The sequence below is a fragment of the Lissotriton vulgaris genome, chromosome 5 (assembly GCF_964263255.1).
Source record: "Lissotriton vulgaris chromosome 5, aLisVul1.2, whole genome shotgun sequence".
NCBI classification, from domain to species: domain Eukaryota; kingdom Metazoa; phylum Chordata; class Amphibia; order Caudata; family Salamandridae; genus Lissotriton; species Lissotriton vulgaris.
Window position 1 is genome coordinate 665,407,533 of NC_141693.1, and position 18,922 is coordinate 665,426,454.

Genomic DNA, 18,922 nt, shown 5'->3' on the forward strand with positions numbered 1-18,922 from the left:
GTAGGGGGGGAGAGCATGCTACGGTCTGGGGAGGTATCCAAAACACTGGCATCACCCAATTCCTCTAGCTAGTCCAGCTCTTCAAGCTGGTCAGCTAAAGGGTCAATAGACCCCTCCCAGTCCTCCTCACTCTCCTCTGGCTGCCACTCAGGGCGATAGGAAACGCCAGGGATGAACAGCGGTACAAAAGAACCCTCCAGCGTCGGTACCGAAGTCAGGCGACGTCCGTCCGGTACCGGGTCAAAGTCTGGATGAGGCTGGGCGTGAGTGAGGCCAGGGTCGACGCCAGTTGGGAGCACAACTGACATCAGGAGCATCAACACTGGAATCGGCGCCAGGGAAGGTACCGTGAGGTCGTGGGGCACCGATCCGGATCCAGGCCTGGATCCTCAGGGGCGCTTCCAGTGCCGGAGCCCAGCCGAGTCCGTGGAGCCTGAAGGTGTGCCTGTGGAGTCGGGCTGCCTAAAAATGCTGTGAAGCACTTCGTAAAAAGCTTGACGCTGGGCAGGGGATGCTCTGGTTTCAGGAAAGGGAGGAAAGCGCAGATCCGTCCCAGGAGAGGGCTCCGAAGGAGGAGCTGGAAAGCGACGATGCTCTGGGTCGGCCTACAGACGGGGAGAAGGCGGATATCGATAATGCTTTTTTGCCTTTTTCTTGTGCTTCGATTTACCCAATGAGTGCAAAGACTTCAAAGAGCAGTGGGGGTGGCTCCGCGACCGGTCCTGAGACCTTCCCCTCGACCGGGATCTCGAACGACACAGAGTGGACTGCCGGGCCTCCAAGAGCTTTTGGGACCGCTCATGGAAAGACTTTGGATTCATGGCCTGGCAGTCGGAGTACAACTTCGGGTTGTGGTCGCGCTCCAGGCACCAGAAGCACATGAGGTGCGGATCAGTGACTGACATCAGCTTGTGAAAGGAGTCACACGGGTTGAAGCCAGCCAGGGCCTTTTGTTCAGCTTCACGGGTCTTGGCCAGAACACCGGCCGTTAAAAGGGCCCGAACCGGAGGTCGCTCTTTTAAATATCTGGAGCTTAAGTCCTGGAATGCTTTGCCCGTGGCACTAAGGAAGATCGACAATCTCTTATCATTCAGAAAAGAGCTTAAGACATGGCAGTTCAGCCAATAATTTCACCTGTGTCTTTTGTTTTGTGCCTGTACGGGTCTGTCAGCGCCGGGACACTCTGTCTGAGTAGCTGAGCGCTATACAAATCCCCCAATAACATAACATAACAATGGGACATCCCTCGTGCACCAGGAGTCAAAGACTCAAAAAAGATGTCTGCAAAAGTAGAAGTCAGGAAAAGACTAAGGGGTATGCACTCTTCGGATCTGCACTGGCTGGCGTGGAAAAAGAATGAACTGACGTCAGAGCGCAGGGGTGACATCTAAGTAGACACTGCAACGTCATCCCGGCAACCACGACGCCAGACGTGGAATTGACTGACGCCACCTGACTCGCAGGGGTACTGCTATGAAAAAATTCTCCAGATACAGTCTTACGCCTGGGAGTAATTTTAAAGGTTAGAAATCTATAACACAGTCTCTTTCAGATACATTGTTACCGAAGGTAATTAACTTGTTCATCTGAATGAGACATTTAGCCGCAGATTCCTTACCCTTGAACAGATACCCAAGCAATACCATCCGCGGAGGAGGGACTACGGAACGGCTTAGACCAAAAAATACTGCAAAACTGATCGACCAAACAGGCCTTCTCTGCGAACCTGGGAATTTAGGCAGTAGTATCTGGCGATCGTGTGTAGGGATGCCCACATGTCACCTTGGATGTTATCGGAAACGGCAACACCACGGTGGAAAGCCGTGGTGGTCGCTTTTGCCCGGGTGGAATGGGTCCGAAGCCCTTCAGGGGGATCCTTCTTCGCAAAGGTGTAACAAACTTTTATACAGATGATAATCCATAGGGAAATAGTCCTTTTCTGAACAGCACAGCCTCTCTTTGCACCAAGTACCCTGTAAAAAGTTGGTCATCTACCCGGCACTCTTTGGTTCGATCAAGGTAGAAAGCTAACGCTCTTTTTGGGTCCAGACAGTGGAGACGTTCCTACTCTTTGGAAGGTTGCAGAGGTGCATAGAAGGAGGGCAAGATAACTGACTGTCCCAGATGGAAGGATGTTACCACCTTAGGAAGGAAAGCTGTCCTAGACCGGAGTACTACCTTGTCTGGGAAGGTTGTTGGGTAAGGAGGCTTTGAGGATAGCGCCTGTAGTTCGCTGACTCCCCTGGCAGAGTTATTGTAACCACAAAAGCTTTCTTGATGGTGAGCAACCGCAGAGGACAGTTATGCAGCGGCTCAAACTGTGCACACATCATAAAGGTGAGCACCAAGCTCCCACTGTTGCATGATTAAAGGTGAAGGGGGAAACAAATGGGTTAGCCTCCTCAAAAATCTCCACACTATAGGAGATTTGAATAAGGATGGCTGATCAGGCAGCCGAAGAAAAGAAGAAAGGGCTGAAAGGTAGCCCAGAGCCCTGTTGGTCCACTGAAGAACAATCAATCAATCAATCAAAGCATTTGTATAGCGCGCTACTCACCCGGAGGGTCTCAAGGCGCTTGGGGGGGATCCTCTACTGCTCGAACAGCCAGGTCTTGAGTTGCTTCCTGAAGGCGAGGTGGTCTTGGGTCAGGCGGAGGTGGGTGGGGAGGGAGTTCCACGTCTTGGCGGCCAGGTAGGAGAAGGATCTTCCTCCCGTTGTGGCTCTTCGGATGCGGGGGACGGCGGCGAGGGCGTGGCTGGTCGATCGAAGCTGGCGGGTGGGAGTGTAGAAGTTCAGGCGGTCGTAGAGGTATCTCTGGGTCTTGGTTGTGGAGAGCTTTGTGTGCGTGGGTGAGGAGTCAGAACGTGATTCTCTTGTTGACAGGGAGCCAGTGCAGGTTTCTTAGGTGTGCGGAGATGTGGCTGTGTCGGGGGGTGTCCAGGATGAGTCGTGCTGAGGCGTTCTGAATACGCTGGAGTCTTTTCTGGAGTTTTGCGGTGGTACTGGCGTAGAGGGAGTTGCCGTAGTCTAGTCAGCTGGTGACGAGGGCCTGGGTGACCGTCTTCCTGGTGATCCACCGGAAGATCTTCCGTAGCATGCGTAGGATGTTGAAGCATGACGAGGAGACGGCGTTGACTTGTCTGGCCATCGAGAGGGAGGAGTCCAGGTTGCGTGCGTGGTCCGTTGGTTTGGGTGCGCTGCCCAGGGCAGGGGGCCACCAGGAGTCGTCCCAGGCGGAGGGCGAAGATCCCAGGATGAGGACTTCCGTCTTATCTGAGTTCAGTTTCAGGCGGCTGTTCATCATCCACTCGGCTACGTCTTTCATCCCTTCGTGTAGGTTGGTTCTGGCGGTGGCGGGGTCGTTGGTGAGGGAGAGGATCAGCTGGGTGTCGTCTGCGTAGGAGAGGATGTTGAGGTTGTGTTGGCGTGCGATGGCCGCGAGGGGGCTCATGTAGATGTTGAATAGCGTGGGGCTGAGTGATGATCCTTGTGGTACGCCACAGCTGACTTCGGTGGCTTCTGATCTGAACGGGGGGAGGCGGACTCTCTGTGTCCTTCCGGCGAGGAAGGAGATGATCCATTCCAGTGCCTTCTCTTGGATTCCAACGTTGCTGAGGCGCTGTACAGGGTGCGGTGGCAGACAGTGTCGAACGCCGCGGAGAGGTCCAGGAGGATGAGGGCTGCTGTTTCCCCGTTGTCGATCAGGGCTCGGATGTCATCAGTGGCTGCGATGAGGGCGGTCTCGGTGCTGTGGTTGGCTCGGGGTCAGCTGTCTGTTGACGGTCTTCTCAATGACTTTGGCCGGAAACGGGAATAGAGAGATGGGGCGGTAGTTTTTGAGATCGGTGGGGTCTGCTGCTGGTTTCTTCAGGAGGGCACTGAGTTCGGCGTGCTTCCAGCTCTCCGGGAAGGTTGCGGTGTCGAAGGAGGCGTTGATGGTGTCCCGTAGATGGGGTGCGATGACGGAGTCGGCCTTGTTGAAGACGTGGTGAGGGCAGGGGTCGGTTGGAGATCCGGAGTGGATGGAGTTCATCGTGCGGATGGTGTCTTCGGTGTTGATCGGGGCCCAGGCGCGGAGAATGGTGGTGGGGGGCGCTGGTGCGGTCGTAGGGTGCGTCGGCTGTGTGCTGAAGCTGTTGTGTATGTCTGTGAACTTGCTGTGGAAGAACGAGGCGAGCAAGTTGCAGAGGTCTTGCGATGGGGTGATGTCGTTGTTTCCGGCACTGGGGTTGGAGAGCTCTTTAACGATGTTGAAGAGTCCCTTGCTGTTGTGGGCGTTGTTGTCCAGTCGTTCCTTGAATGCGGTTTTCTTGGTGGTGTGGATCAGTTGGTGGTGCTTTTGAGTGGCGAGCTTGAGGGTGGTCATGTTGTCTGGAGTCGGGTCTCTGCGCCAGGCTTTCTTGAGGGCTCGACAGTGCTTCTTGGAGCTCTTGAGTTCGTCGGTGAACCAGGATGCTTTCTTGCTGCCGGGTCTGCTGGGAGGGGTCCTCAGTGGTGCGAGGTTGTCTGCGAAGTTGCTGATCCACCTCGTGAGGTTGTCGGCGGCATGGCTGGGGTTCGCTGAGCTGGCGGGAGGGTTCTTGTTCAGGGATGCGGCGAGCTGGTCGGCTCTGATCTTGTTCCAGGTTCTGCGGGGAACCTGTTGCTGGTGGTGGTGGATCGTGGTCCTTCTGAAGCTGAAGTGGATGCAGCTGTGGTCCGTCCAGTGGAGTCCGGTGGCGTGGCTGAAGGAGATGTCCTTGCTGGAGGTGAAGACGGGGTCGAGCGTGTGGCCAGCATAGTGGGTGGGGGTGGTCACCAGCTGCTTGAATCCAAGGTTGGCGAGGTTGTCCAGCAGAGTGGTGGTGTTGCGGTCGTTGTTGTTCTCCAGGTGGAAGTTGAGGTCCCCGAGGAGGATGTAGTCAGTGGAGGGGAGGGCGTGCGGGCTGATGAAATCGGCGATGTCTTCGCTGAATTGTGTGCGTGGTCCCGCGGGTCTGTAGATGAGGGTGCCTCTGAGGGTGGTCTTGGAGTCGGTGTGAATCTGGAAGTGCAGGTGTTCGGCGGCTGTCAGGGTGTCGTCGGAGTTGGTCGTGATGCGGATGGTGTTCTTGTGGACGATGGCGATGCCTCCTCCTGTCTGGTTGACGCGGTCCCTCCGGGTGATCTTGTATCCGTCCGGGATGGCGATGGCGATGTCGGGCGCTGAGGAGTAGTTCATCCATGTTTCCGTGAGGAAGGTGACGTCTGGGGATGTCGTGTCGAGGAGGTTCCAGAGCTCCACGGCGTGTCTGTGGACGCAGCGGGTGTTGAGCAGGATGCACTTGAGGTGGTTGCTGCTGGGGGTCGGCTTGGTGGGTGCGGTGCAGGTCCGGATGCAGGAGAACTTGCAGGACTGGCAGGTGAAGGGTCCGTGGGTGCGTCTCGGGGTGGCTCGGTAGCACTCGGGGGTTCGGCCGGTGTTGAGTGCGTTGAGGGTGGCGGCGTCGTAGGTCCGGCGGGTGGGGTGGCCTCTGCGGGGGCCAGGGGTTCTGGCATTGGGCGCGGTCCAGGGGCCGTCGGGCTTACCTTTGGTGCACCTTCGGCGCTCAATCGGTGCTCCCGCTGCGCGGTCGCTCTGGGGGCGTCATAAGTAAGGAGCCGGGAGGGAGGAGCAGCTGGGTGGCGGGAGCGGGCGGCGAATGGAAACACAGGGGGGCTGGGCCGCAGGGAGGCAGCGGCGGGAAATCCAAGAAGCAGCGGGCAAGTCCCAGGAGCAGCGAGCGAAGGAATCTGCAGGCAGGAGGCGGCAAGGCAGGCGGGAGCGGCAGCAGTGAGTGGAGCGACCAAGCCCAGTGGAGGGCTGAGCGGTCACACTCTGAGGTCCCCTACGGTCCCCTTAAGAAAAGGAGCCGGGAGGGAGGAGCAGCTGGGTGTCGGGAGCGGGGCGGCGAATGGAAACACAGGGGGCGGGACCGCAGGGAGGCAGCGGCGGGAAATCCAAGAAGCAGCGGGCAAGTCCCAGGAGCAGCGGCAGCGAGCAAAGGAATCTGCAGGCAGGAGGCGGCAAGGCAGGCAGGAGCGGCAGCAGTGAGTGGGGCGACCAAGCCCTGTGGAGGGCTGAGCGGTCACCTCAAGTTACTTACCTTCGGTAACGATATCAGTAGTTAGTATTAGATTCCTTACCTTGCGTAGCAATACCCCTGCATGTCGTTAGGCGTCGTCTCTGGCTCCGCGTCCGTTGTCGGCGTAATATGCACCGGAATGACGTCGTCGGTACTTAGACGCCGCCCATGCGCGCTGACGTCAGTTCTTAGACACAGCTTTTCCGCGCCAGATACGCAGAGCCATGCTAGAACCAACACTGGTGCTGTAGGAGAGTAGGGTCTGCAATCCTATGATCCCCCAGATTTTTTTGCTTTTGTTTCACTGGTTTACGACTTTCTCTGGCTGTGGGCCTGCTAATCAGACCCACAGCCTAGCTGTTCTCTCACTAAATTGACAGGTGTACCTTAGGTGCATTATCCAATTGGAACTGGGCCACCTTATCAGACCCTGTAACTCAGGGCATAGGTGTACCCAGGGCCTACCAGGGGCTGAAGCATGTATTATGCCACCCCTGGATGGTCATCTAAATCTGACACAACTGGCTGCACGACAGCTGGGGCAAGGTGGTGTAATCACCCTTTGCTTTAGGTAAAGTATACCTATATCTAACCCTAACAATGGACACACAGATTCCTATCAGTCACTCCTATGGCAGACCTTGACAATCCTGAAGGCAGAGTGCATGGAATCGTGTGAAATGGTGCTCTGGCATGAGCTGAGCCCGTTTGCAGCTTGCGGAACCAAGTCCTAATAGCTGTTCCATGATAACGCATAGCATATACTCTTAAGTGCATTATAATCCTCGCGGTTAAATGCTATCTTTGGTATTGCTTTATCAAAACATGTCGAGTAAGGTGTCATACGAATTGGAATACTAACCCCTCGCCAATTCTGGCGACGGGGTTAGCATTCCACCCTTCTAGAGGGACACGACATGTATGTAACTGTGAACCCCGGTTAAAGTTAACTGAAGCCTCAGCTCCACAAAATGGATGCTGCCACCCCAGACACGAGTCTGACCTCCTGCTGCTGGGAGTCCTTCCAGCGAGGAGAGCTTGACAAAGGGTTTCCTGTCAGGGGCGGTGCTAGCACCATCCCAGACAGGGTTTTGTGTATCCTGGGTAGGCAGGGCTTTACAGGAAGGTGACTGCAAGTGGCACCCCGGTGCTCACTACGCATCTGCCGGCTAGAACCAGTTCCAGGGGCAGACCAGCCCCTGGCCTGGGGAAATTCCGGCATGGGAGAGGGGTGTAACCACCCCCCTTCCTGGTCCCACCCCTAGGGCAGGACCTAGTCGCGTACCCACCCCTTTCTTTAGGATAAAGGCAGGAGCGGGGACCCTTCCAAATTAGATCATCTTTGAATCAAGAAACTACTTTCTACGAAAGGAACTCTCGACTTCTTCTCAAGATTTCTCCCTTGTGGCTAAGGAGTAGTCACCCTGCATCCGCAGGCACCATCTAAGAACTCTGCGGTTTGCTGCACGTCCTTCCTCAGGAATCCGACCGACCAGCACGACGAGACCCGGCTTCCCTGGCACCTCTGACCTCTACCTACCTCTACAGCTAAGCTGAGAACCGTAGGTGCGACGAGACCTCGAGGGACCGGCCATCATCAGAACTGCACGACTTCTATCCAGCACGACCGCCGAGGGATCCTCTGGTGAGTGCTTTGGGGTCTGAGAAGCGCCGACCCTGAGCAGCTCCAGCACCGAAGTCCAGCCTCCCAGCATCTCCACGATCTGCGTGGGGCCCTTCTGCTTTTTGCTGCTCACAGCGTTGTTTGGCTACTAGCCCGCTGGCTTGTGGCCTTCTTAACGACGCCCGACGACATCACTGCTGCTGGTCTGGTTGCTCCAGACTGGCCCTTGCTCCCTTCCAAAAGAGGAGCACCCCGGACCCTCCTGGTCCACTCCAGACGCCATTTTAGGTCCACCGCGTGGGCTTGAATTTGCCAAGACTTGTTGCCCCAATCCTGGGTCCAGCGACGTCGACAGCATCATCCATTGTGGGACAGCTCGCACCTCCATCCTGGTCGCCGACAACGCCTCCTGGTCCGTGAGACTGCAGAGCCCAGCGTCGCCCACTCACCTAGTCGAGGTGACTACCATCCGGTGCCCTCCTGGTGCTACCTGACTACTGGCTAGTAGTCACGAACTTGGGCCCCTCTGCTTTCAGGTGTCATCCGTCTTCGATCCAGGCTTGGATCACTCGAAAAACCTTCACTGGTCGCCTGCCAGCAACTTCTTCCTTCAGGCTCCTGGTTCGTCTACGAGGATTCCCGACGTCTTTTGAGACCTATGCATCTGCAGCCCCTGGGCTAGGTAACTTCGGCATTTCGGTGCCCCAGCATAGCCTCACTATCCAAGGGTCAGGATCCACTGTCGTTTTCGATCTACCTTATCGGGTTCGCCCGAGAACAATAACTTTGTCTTTACTAGCTCCCATAGACTTTGTCCCGCATCCCGCGTGAGAGTGCACACTCTGCATCCGAGTCCCCTAGGCCTCCTACTAGTAATTTGAAGGTTCAGTAACGTAGTCCTAGCGATTCCAAAGCCTATTAGTACAGTACTTACCTGCTAGTAATTTCGCATTCCACTTCCATAGTATATGGTTTTTCGTGCCCCTCGGGCATTTGTGTAAATTGTGCAACTTAAAGTATTTTCGTAAGAGTTTTGTTGTGTGCTTAGTACCCTGTCCTCATAAAGAGTACAGGGCTGTTGTGATCTAAATAAATACACTGTTTATTTTCATAACACTTGTGTGGTGTCCTTTCACTTGGTGTTCAAGGGGTATATGTGATGGTATAACAGCTGGCTTAACACGCCCTCTAGAGTTTAGCCCGAAGACTGCTCGTATCCACGCTACTAGGATAGCTGGTCTATAAGGTTGACTTACAACCAATCACCATAAGGGTTGTTTGGACTGATACAAAGTGCTCACTAGAATAGTGAACATTATATATCAGGCCAACTTCTCACAGGTGCCATGAAACTAGGGCCCTGAAAGGGGATGACTATAACCCTAGTTATCAGTTCGCAGAACGGGGAGGATGGGTGGGGCGGTAAGGAATCTATCACTAACTAATGTCTCTTACAGATATATCGTTACCAAAGGTAAGTAACTTGTTCATCTGAAAGAAACAGGTTAGTATTAGATTCCTTACCTTAGAATAGATACCCCAGCAATACCAACCCCGGTGGTGGGTCTGCGAACAAATACTCACACCAGAAAGTCCTGGAGGACGGAACAGCCAAAGAAGCCATCCCTCCGGACTTGACTGTCCAGGCAGTAGTGCCTCGCAAAGGTGTGCAGCGAGGCCCACGTAGCCGCCTGGCAAATGTCCTGCAGGGGACTCCCCGGCCCAGGGCAGTAGTAGCCGACGTGGCCCGAGTGGAATGGGCTCTCAGCCCAACTGGAGGCTCCTTTCTAGCCAAGGAGTAGCACGCCTTGATGCATAAGACGACCCACCGAGAGATGGTCCGCTTATGCACCGCCCGTCCCTTCTTCGCACCCACGTAACCAACAAAGAGTTGGTCATCCACCCGGAACTGGCGTGTGCGATCCACATAAAATGAAAGCGCACATTTTGGGTCCAGACAATGGAGCCGCTCTTCATCCTTTGAAGGGTGCGGAGGCGGAAAGAAGGAGGGCAAGGTGATGGACTGCCCGATGTGGAAAGCATAGACTACCTTGGGCAGGAAAGATGGTTTCGTACGCAGCACCACTTTGTCCGGATGCACAGACAGGAAAGGGGGTTTGCAAGATAGAGCCTGGAGCTCACTCACTCTCCTGGCAGAGGTGATGGCAACCAGGAAAGCTGTCTTCAAGGTGAGAAGACGGAGAGGACAAGAATGAAGCGGCTCAAAGGGAGCGCACATCAGGAAAGTAAGAACCAGGTTCAAGTCCCACTGAGGCATCACAAAGGGAACAGGTGGAAACGTGTGTGATGCCCTTCAAAAAACGAGTTACTATAGGGGACTTGAACAAAGAAGGTTGATCAGGCAGCCTTAGGAAGGCCGAAAGAGCAGAAAGGTAGCCCTTGATAGTGCCCAGAGCAGAGCCCTGCTGGGCAAGAGAAAGAAGGAAGAGAAGAACTTCAGAGAGAGGGGCAGAAAGGGGATCCACAGCCTTTGCTGTGCACCATGCCACAAATTTGTTCCACCGGCAGGCGTATACCGACTTAGTGGAGGGACGCCTGGCTGCCAGAATAACAGTACAAACTTCAGGAGGCAAGTCAAATGGCCTCAACTGCCGCCGCTCAATCTCCAAGCATGGAGGTGGAGACTGGACAGGTTCGGGTGGAGGGCCGTTCCCTGCTGCTGCGACAGAAGGTCCTCCTGAAGAGGCAGACGGATCGGGGGACCGACTGACATATTGAGTAGGTCGGGATACCAGAACCTTCGAGCCCAGTCCGGAGCCACAAGGATGACTTGGGCCCGGTCGCGCCTGATCTTCTTCAGCACTCTGGGCAGAAGTGGTATAGGCGGAAAGGCGTATAACAGACCGCAACTCCACTCGCGACGAAATGCGTCGCCGAGCGAGTGCCGCCTTGGAAATTCCAACGCGCAGAACTGATGACATTGCGCGTTCTCTTCGGTGGCGTATAGATCTAACCAAGGCTCTCCCCACTGCAGAAAGATGCCTTGCGCCACGTCCGAGTTCAGACGCCATTCGTGATCCATCGAGCACCGTCGGCTGAGTTCGTCCGCCCTGGCGTTCAGAGAACCTGCCAGTTGGTGAACCACCAGGGTCACGCCCTGATATTCCAGCCACTGCCAGAGCCGCAGAGCCTCTTGACAGAGGGTCTAGGAACCCACACCGCCCTCTTTGTTGCAGTACCACATGGCGGTGGTGTTGTCCGTGAACACCTGCACTGCACTCCCTCTGACAGAGGGGAGGAATGCCTTCAGTGCCAGACGAATCGCCCGCAGCTCCAGAAGGTTGATATGGAGCTGGGACTCCGCCGCAGACCAGAGGCCTCTGATCTCCGCCTCTCCCATGTGGCCACCCCAGCCCTGGAGGGACGCGTCCGTCACAACCACGTGCTCCGGTTGGGGAAGGGAGAGGGATCAGCCGTTGACCCAATCGCAGTCCGTGAGCCACCACTGCAGCTGTCTCGCAGTGCCCTCCGAGATCAGGACATGGTCGGACAGGTTGCCCTGATGCTGGGCCCATTGAAACTTCAGGTCCCACTGCAGATTCCACATCCGCCACCGGGCGTGATGTGCCAGAAGGATGCAGGAAGCCATCAGCCCCAGGAGCCGCAGCGTCAACCTGACCGAAACCCGGGATAAAGGCTGAAAGATCGGAATCAGAGCCTGAATATCCCGGACTCGCTGCTTGGGAGGATAAACCTGAAACTGCGCCGAGTCCAGAACAGCTCAGATGAGGAGGAGCTTTTGGGAGGGGCACAGGTGTGATTTCGGCACGTTGGTGGAAACCCCCAGCAGGTGCAGGAGATCTGCCGTAATCTGGAGGTGATTGACGACTGTTTGGGGCGAGCCCGCCTCCAACAACCAGTCGTCGAGGTAGGGGAAGACTGAAACCCCTAACCTGCGCAGATGAGCTGCGACCACCGCCATCACTTTCGCAAACACCCGTTGGGCGCTGGTAAGGCCAAAGGGGAGCACAGTGAACTGAAAGTGCTCGAGGCCTACAGTGAACAGCAGGTAACGCCGGTGGGCCGGCAGGACGGTGATGTGAAAGTAGGCGTCCTGCAAGTCCAACGCCACCATCCAGTCTTGCGGGTCTAGGGCAGCCAAGACCTGAGCCAAAGTCAACATCTTGAACTTCTCCTTCTGGAGGAAGCCGTTGACGTTCCGTAGGTCCAAGATAGGGCGTAGGCCCCCTTTGCCCTTCCCGGGCACCAGAAAGTAGTGGGAGTAGCAACCACACCCTACTTCTGGCCCAGGAACGTGCTCGATGTCCCCCCTGGTCAAAAGGGCCGTAACTTCCTCCTGCAGAAGTCACAAGTGGTCCCCCGACACGCGGTGGTACTGCGGTGGCATGGCTGGAGGGGTCGCCTCGAAGGGGAGGGAGTAGCCCCTTCGGACGATTTGCAGCACCCACCTGTCCGATGTGACTGTGCGCCAGTGGAAGAGGTGATGGCGGACCTTGCCCCCCACCGGCATCACATGGGCCCGAAAACTCGGAAGGTTTTGAGGCGGATGCTGCGGGAGCGGGTGCGGACTGGCCTCGCCTTTGACGCCGTCCGCCTCCCCGGCGGTTTCCACGGCCGCCACCGCGCTGAAGGTTCTGTTGAGGCGGCGTGTGGCTGGCGGTCCATGTGGGGACGACCCTTCCTTGGCCACGAAAGGAGCGAAAGGCACCCATTTGCTGGCGCGGGGCTGAGAGGCCCAATGACTTGGCCGTAGCCCTTGAGTCCTTAAAGCGCTCAAGCGCGTGGTCTGCCTGGTCGCCAAACAGGCGACGGCCATCAAACGGCATGTCCAGAAGTGTAGCCTGGACATCGGCCAAAAAATTGGCGCACCGTAACCAGGCGTGGCGTCGGACCGCCACTGTCGTCGCCATCGCTCTGCCTAGTGTATCGGTGGTATCCAGTCCGCACCGGATAGAGTACCGTGCCGCATCTCGACCCTCCACTAGGGCTTGGGCGAGTTTAGCCCTGACCTCCTCAGGGCATTGTGGCAGCACGTCCGCAACTGTGTCCCACAGGGTGTGGGTGTAGCGGCCCAAGAGGCATGCAGTGTTGACTGACCGCAGTCCCAGACTAAGGGACGAGAACACTTTCTTGCCAAATTGTTCAAACCTCTTGGATTCCCTGTCGGGAGGGGCCGACGGGAACGCGGTCTGGGAGTTAGAGGCCTGGATAACCAGGCTCTGGGGGGTTGGATGGGTCGACAGGAAGCTTGGGTCACCCGGAGCCGAGCGGTAGCGTCTGGCCACGTTCAACAGAACGTCACATAAGATCTCATTGAACAGCAGCAGAGGCTCGACCGAGCTTGACTGGGGTTTGAGGACCTCGGTGAGGAGATTAGTCCTCACGGCCGCTGAGGGGAGCGTAAGGTTCAAGACCTTAGCCGCCCGCTTCAGAACTACGCTATAAGCTGCCCCCTCCTCCGTAGCCACGGTAGGAGGGGAGACAAAACCAGTGCCTGGAGAGATATCCAGGCCGCTGGCCTCCCCAAGCTCCTCTGTCCAGTCCGCTTGGTCCTAACTCTCCCGTGTCAGAGGGTCCTCAGACCCCTCCCAGTCCTCTTCGTCACCCAATGCCTGGTAGACAGGATCAACAATCGGGGCCTGTTCATTAAAGTAGAATGTACCCATAGCTGTCTCGTACGGCGCCCAACGGGGCCGTGTCGACGGCTGAACGGGATCGACAGAAGGACTGGGGCTGGCGTCGACCGAAGTCGGCGCCGGTGGTGACACCCTTGGGGACGGCGCCGGCGAGGTCGACCGGCTTTGACCCGGATCCGGCTGGGGCCTGCGCGCCGGGACCGAAGTCGCCGGCGGCGCCGGGGACGAAGCCGCCGGCGGCGCCGGGGCCGAGGCCACCGGCGGCGTCGGTGCCAAAGCACCCACTGGGCCCGAAGGCGCTGTGGGGCCCGGTGGAGAAGAGAGCGACCTCATGGCCATGAGGTACTGCTCGATCTGCTCCTGCGTCGCATCTTGCTCAGGGACCCGAAGGTGTGGGGCAGGATGCGGCGCTAGCGACTTCTGCGGAGCCGCATGGGTGGTGCCACCCAAAACCGCAGCCGCGTCGGGCGAGCATCGGGGGCGGTCGGAGGAGCGATGACGCAGCTCCGACCTCTCATGCCTCTTATCTGAGGAGGAACCAGAAGACCGATGCCGACTTCCGGAGCTGCGAGGGCTCCGTCCCCGCGACCGATCCCTCGACCTCCCATGGGACCGGGACCTCGAATGGCGCGGGGCCGGAGCTCGAGCCGCTTGCGGGACCGCTCCCGTCTAGCCTTCGACGTCAGGGCTTGACAGTCGGAACAGGAACGGTCGTCGAGGTCGAGGCCTAGGCATTGCAGACACCGGTGATGGGGGTCGGTATTCAACATCAGTTGACTACACTTCGAGCAGGGTTTGAACCCGGGCATTCCTACCGGCACCTGAAGAGTCGAGAACGACTTGAAGAAGATCAAAAATGATAACAACAACTAGAGAGAGAGGGAAGAGACACTCTCAGTCCCCCAGGTAATAGTTATAAACAACAGAAGAGTGTCCACATAGGGATAGTTGTATCCAGCACAGAATTGAAAAGAAAGTATGATCAACCTGAGCAGGAATTACTCAGGGATTTTTAGGAAGCCCTCACTCACCACCCTGGGTGGTGACATGCTTCATCATCGGGCCCACCAGGAGAAGCCGAATGCCTCCATGGTGTGCTGCAACGCCAGATTACTGCGGAGCGGGATTTGTTTGTGACAGTGGTGTACGAAAAAAAGTGAGTTTAAAAAATACCAAACAGCTTTACCAAACAAAAAACTTTATTCCGTGGTTAGCTGGGTATTGGTTAAAATGTATGTGCAGGGAAATTTACCAACTAATGTGTTGGGTGTTTTCCCCTTTAAAGTGGGGTCAACATGTTTCTGCCCTTTAAGTGTATGGATATTACTGGGCATTCGTCAGGACCATGTAATTGTGTACCTCGGTGGTATGGGCGCGCTAAGGCCCACCCTAGCCAGAGGACGTGACAGTTAGAAAGAATTATGTGTAAAAATGGGTGCAAAAAAACACAAACCAGAAAAATGGTTCGAACAATTATGATGAACCTGTGGTTTGTATGTTAAAAGATCCACACTTCATGGGTCTCGGGAGGGGGGTGGTGGCGACAATGGCACACCGCCCGCAACGCCAAACACCCACTAGGCACCTAACGATCTCCTCGAACCGGACCCCGTGGATCGAGTTGGTAAATTTCCCTGCACATACATTTTAACCAATACCCAGCTAACCACGGAATAAAGTTTTTTGTTTGGTAAAGCTGTTTGGTATTTGTGACCGGTCTCTCCTGATCTTCTTGAGCACTCTGGGCAGGAGTGGCATGGGCAGGAAGGCGTATAGGAGGCCTGAACTCCACTCAAGATGAAAAGCGTTGCTGAGCGAGCGCCACCTTGGAAACACCAGCATGCAAAACTGCTGATACTGCGTGTTCTTTTCGGAGGCGGCCAGATCCATCTAATGCTCTCCCCACCGCTGAATGAGACCTTGTGCCACCTCCGGATGGAGACACCATTCGTGATCCGCAAGACATTCTCGTCTGAGCTCGTCTGCCCTGGCGTTCAGGGAACCAGCCAGGTGTTGAACCACCAGGGAAATGCCCTGCTGTTCCAGCCAAATTCAGAGGCGCAGGGCCTCTGAATATAAGGTCCACGACCCCACTCCGCCCTGTTTGTTGCAGTACCACATGGCGGTAGTGTTGTCTGTGAAAACCTGAACGAGCCTTCCTATTATTGACCGTAAAAAGGCTTTTAGTGCCAGACGGATTGCCAGCAGCTCCAACAGATTGATATGGAGCTTGGTTTCCGCCTGAAACCAGAGTCCACTGATCTCCACCTCTCCGAGATGGCCGCCCAATCCCAGAAGGGACAAATCCATCACTACTGTAAGGTATGGGTGGGGAAGGGATAGGAGTCTGCCCTGGAACCAAACGCGGTTCGTTAGCTACCACTGCACGTCATTCGCAGTGCCCTCCGATATCTGAACCAGGTCGGTGAGATTTCCTCGATGCTGTGCCCATTGGAACTTCAGGTCCCACTGCAGAGCCCACATGCACCACCGTGCGTGGGTCACAACTAAGATGCAGGAGGCCATGAGGCCCAACACCCGCAGAGTCATGTTTACTGAGATCCAGGATAGAGGCTGAAACATCGGTATCATAGCCTTAATATCCTGGACTTGTCGATCGTGAGGATAGGCCTGAAACTGCGCCGTGTCCAGAATTGCTCCAATGAAAGGGAGCGTCTGGGAGGGAGTCAGGTGTGACTTCGGCACATTGATAGTCAACCCCAACAAATGCAGGAGGTTCTCTGTAGTCTGGAGGTGGGAGACAACTGTTTGGGGTGAGCCCTCCTTCAATAACCAGTCATCGAGGTAGGGGAAGACTGGAACCCATGGTCTCCACAGGTGGGCTGCGACCACCGCTATCACCTTCGTGAACACCTGAGGGGCACTGGTGAGGCCGAAGATGAGCACGGGAAACTGAAAGCGCTCGTGGCCCACCGTAAACCCCAGATAGCGACGACGGGCAGGCAGGATGGGGATATGAAAATAGACGTCCTGCTAGACCAGCACTACCATCCAGTCTCCCGGGTTCAAGGCAGACAGGACCTGAGCCACGGTGAGTATTTAGAATTTCTCCTTTCACAGGAAGTAGTTGAGGATTCTTCGGTCTAGAACAGGGCGAAGGCCTCCGTCCTTCTTCGGGATCAGAAAGTACCGGGAATAGCAACCACTGCCTACTTCTGGCCCAGTAACCTTCTCTATAGCTACCTTGGCCAAGAGAGGTTTGCGAAGTAAGGCAAAGTGATCCTCCGTCAGCCAATCGTGTACTGGAGGCATAGGTGGAGGAGTAGTCTAGAAGGGGAGGGAGTAGCCCCTTCAGACTATTTGCAACACCGACCTGTCCGATGTTAGGTCTCTCCAGTTGTGGAGGTGAAGGTGTATCCTGCCCCAGACTGGACAAGTGTGATCCTGGAGGATCGGACTGGGAAGGTTTTGCGGTGGAGGAGGGGGCAGTGGCTTGGCCCGACTTCTAGTTCCCGACCCACAAGGCCAGGGGAGCCGCCTCCACGACCTCGCAGAGGTTGCTGAACTTGCGGGTGCCTCTGGCCGGAATAGGGTTGGCACGACTGGTAGCCCATTCCGTAACAAGAGGAACGAAACGCTAGGTGTAGCAGGGAGGCCCAAATCTTTAAAGCTTTTAAGGTCAGCATTTGCCTTGTCTCCAACGAGACAGGAGCCATCAAAGGGCATGTCTATGAGGTTGGCCTGGACATCCCCTGAAAAACCAGACGTCCTCAACCAGGTGCGGAAATCGCTCTACCTAGTGAGTCCGTCGATCCAAGCCACATCTGATTGCGAACTTAGCAACGTCTCTCCTGTCTAAGATGGCCTGAGAGAGTAGGGCCCGGTCCTCCTCCGAGACCCTAGGCAGCACTTGTTCAATCGTATCCCATATCAAATGGGAGTAACGGCCACAAAGGCATGCAGTGTTCACCGAACGCAAGGCTAGACTGGTAGAAGACAAAGATTTTGTTCCAAAGTTCTCCAGTCTTTCGGATTCCCTGTCCGGGGGTGGGGAAGGGAACACACCACAGGAAAAGGAAGCCTGGACCGCCAAGCTTTGGGGGGCGGGGGGCGGGGTCAAGGTGGGTAGTGAGGAAAGTTGGGTCGTCCGGTGCTGGGCGATGGCGCTGAACGATCGTCCTATTCACAGGAGCTCCTGTGCTAGGTTTGGACCAAGTACCCAGGCCTTGTTAAAGGGCTGGAGGGCTTTCCAACTCGAGACTCCAGGCTGCAGGACCTCTGCTCTGTCAAGACGTTAGTCTTGACCGCCACTGCAGGAAGCATCAGGTCAAGAACCTCCACAGCCCTATGCATCACCATAGCAAGAGATGCTCCCTCCTCCATGGCTAGGGTAGGAGGGGTAAACATGCCTGTATCTGGGGAAGTGTCCAACCTACTGGCATCACCCAGTTCCTCATACCAGTCCATATCCTGGTGATGCAGGATTACTAAGGGATCCTGCTACCCCTCCCAGTCCTCTTCCACGAACCCTAAACCTTCAGAATAAGGCAGGGTAAATGACATGGAGCCATACGGCTCCGGTCTCAGCATCAGGGGACGACCAACTGGCTTTGTGACGTCAGGAATGAGAATCAGGGAGGCTGTGCTGGCAACGCTGAGTGCCTCAGAGCCAGACAAGGCGCAGGGGAAGGTCACTTAGGTAGTGCGACCCGCGTTGGGCTGCACCTGGAAACAGGTCCACTCAGAGGCCGTGGTATTGGGACCGCCGGCACAGGAACCATGGGGAGCCTTCCATTTCCCGAGCTTGCAAGGCCTGAAGGAGTGCTGACAGGGGCAGGCCGCCTAAATATGGCGCATATGGCGTCCTAAAACTCTTTTAGCTGGGCGGGGTTTGCTCCCAGTAAGGGAGGGAAACGTGTTGTCGACCCAGGTGCTTGCTCCGCAGAGCGGGGCCTCCAGCACCGAGGCTTCACTGCTGAGTCGCGAGACAGGTGGCGCGAAGTTGAAGCACGCTTTGATTTCTTGTGGTGACTCTTACCTGACTTCGATGAAGAGGACTTTGACCCACTGGAGCGGTGCTCGGACCATCCTCTCGACTGAGACCTGGACCGGGATCGAGACCGACGTGGTGATCGTCAAGGTGCAGGACGCCAGGCAGTGAAAAGCTTTAGGGACCGCTTCCTCAAAGTCTTCGGCGCCATGGCCCAGAGGTCTGAGCACAACTTTGAATCGTGGTCGCACTTCAGGCACCAGAGACAAACCAGATGGGGGTCCGTGACCGACATGGGGTGGTGACAGGCGCCGCAAGGCTTGAACCCTTAAGTCTTCTTACTCAACATGACACACCTACATACCAACGAAGTCGACAAAAAGTCGTAAAAAGTATGTCAAAAATGGACAGGGGGTAGTTCTCTTCAACGGATCGGTGCTGATGGTGCAAAAAAAAAAAAAGAACTGCCATCAGCGCGCTGGAGTGGCAGCTATATCGACGAGACGGACATCGCCACATCAATGAAGACGCTGACGTCTCAAGGAGTTGACTAACGCCACCTACCGGTGCGCAGGGGTACTGCTAAGAAAAATCTTCTGGATGCAGCCTGATGCCTGGAAGTTCAAAGGTGAGGAATCTGCAGCT

General features: G+C 56.1%; 1 protein-coding gene across 8 annotated transcripts in view; it reads right to left on the reverse strand.

The window, feature by feature from the left end:
- Positions 1–18,922, reverse strand: part of DLG5 (discs large MAGUK scaffold protein 5) — a 1,254,082-nt gene that overhangs the window by 273,023 nt on the left and 962,137 nt on the right. The window lies entirely within an intron of this gene.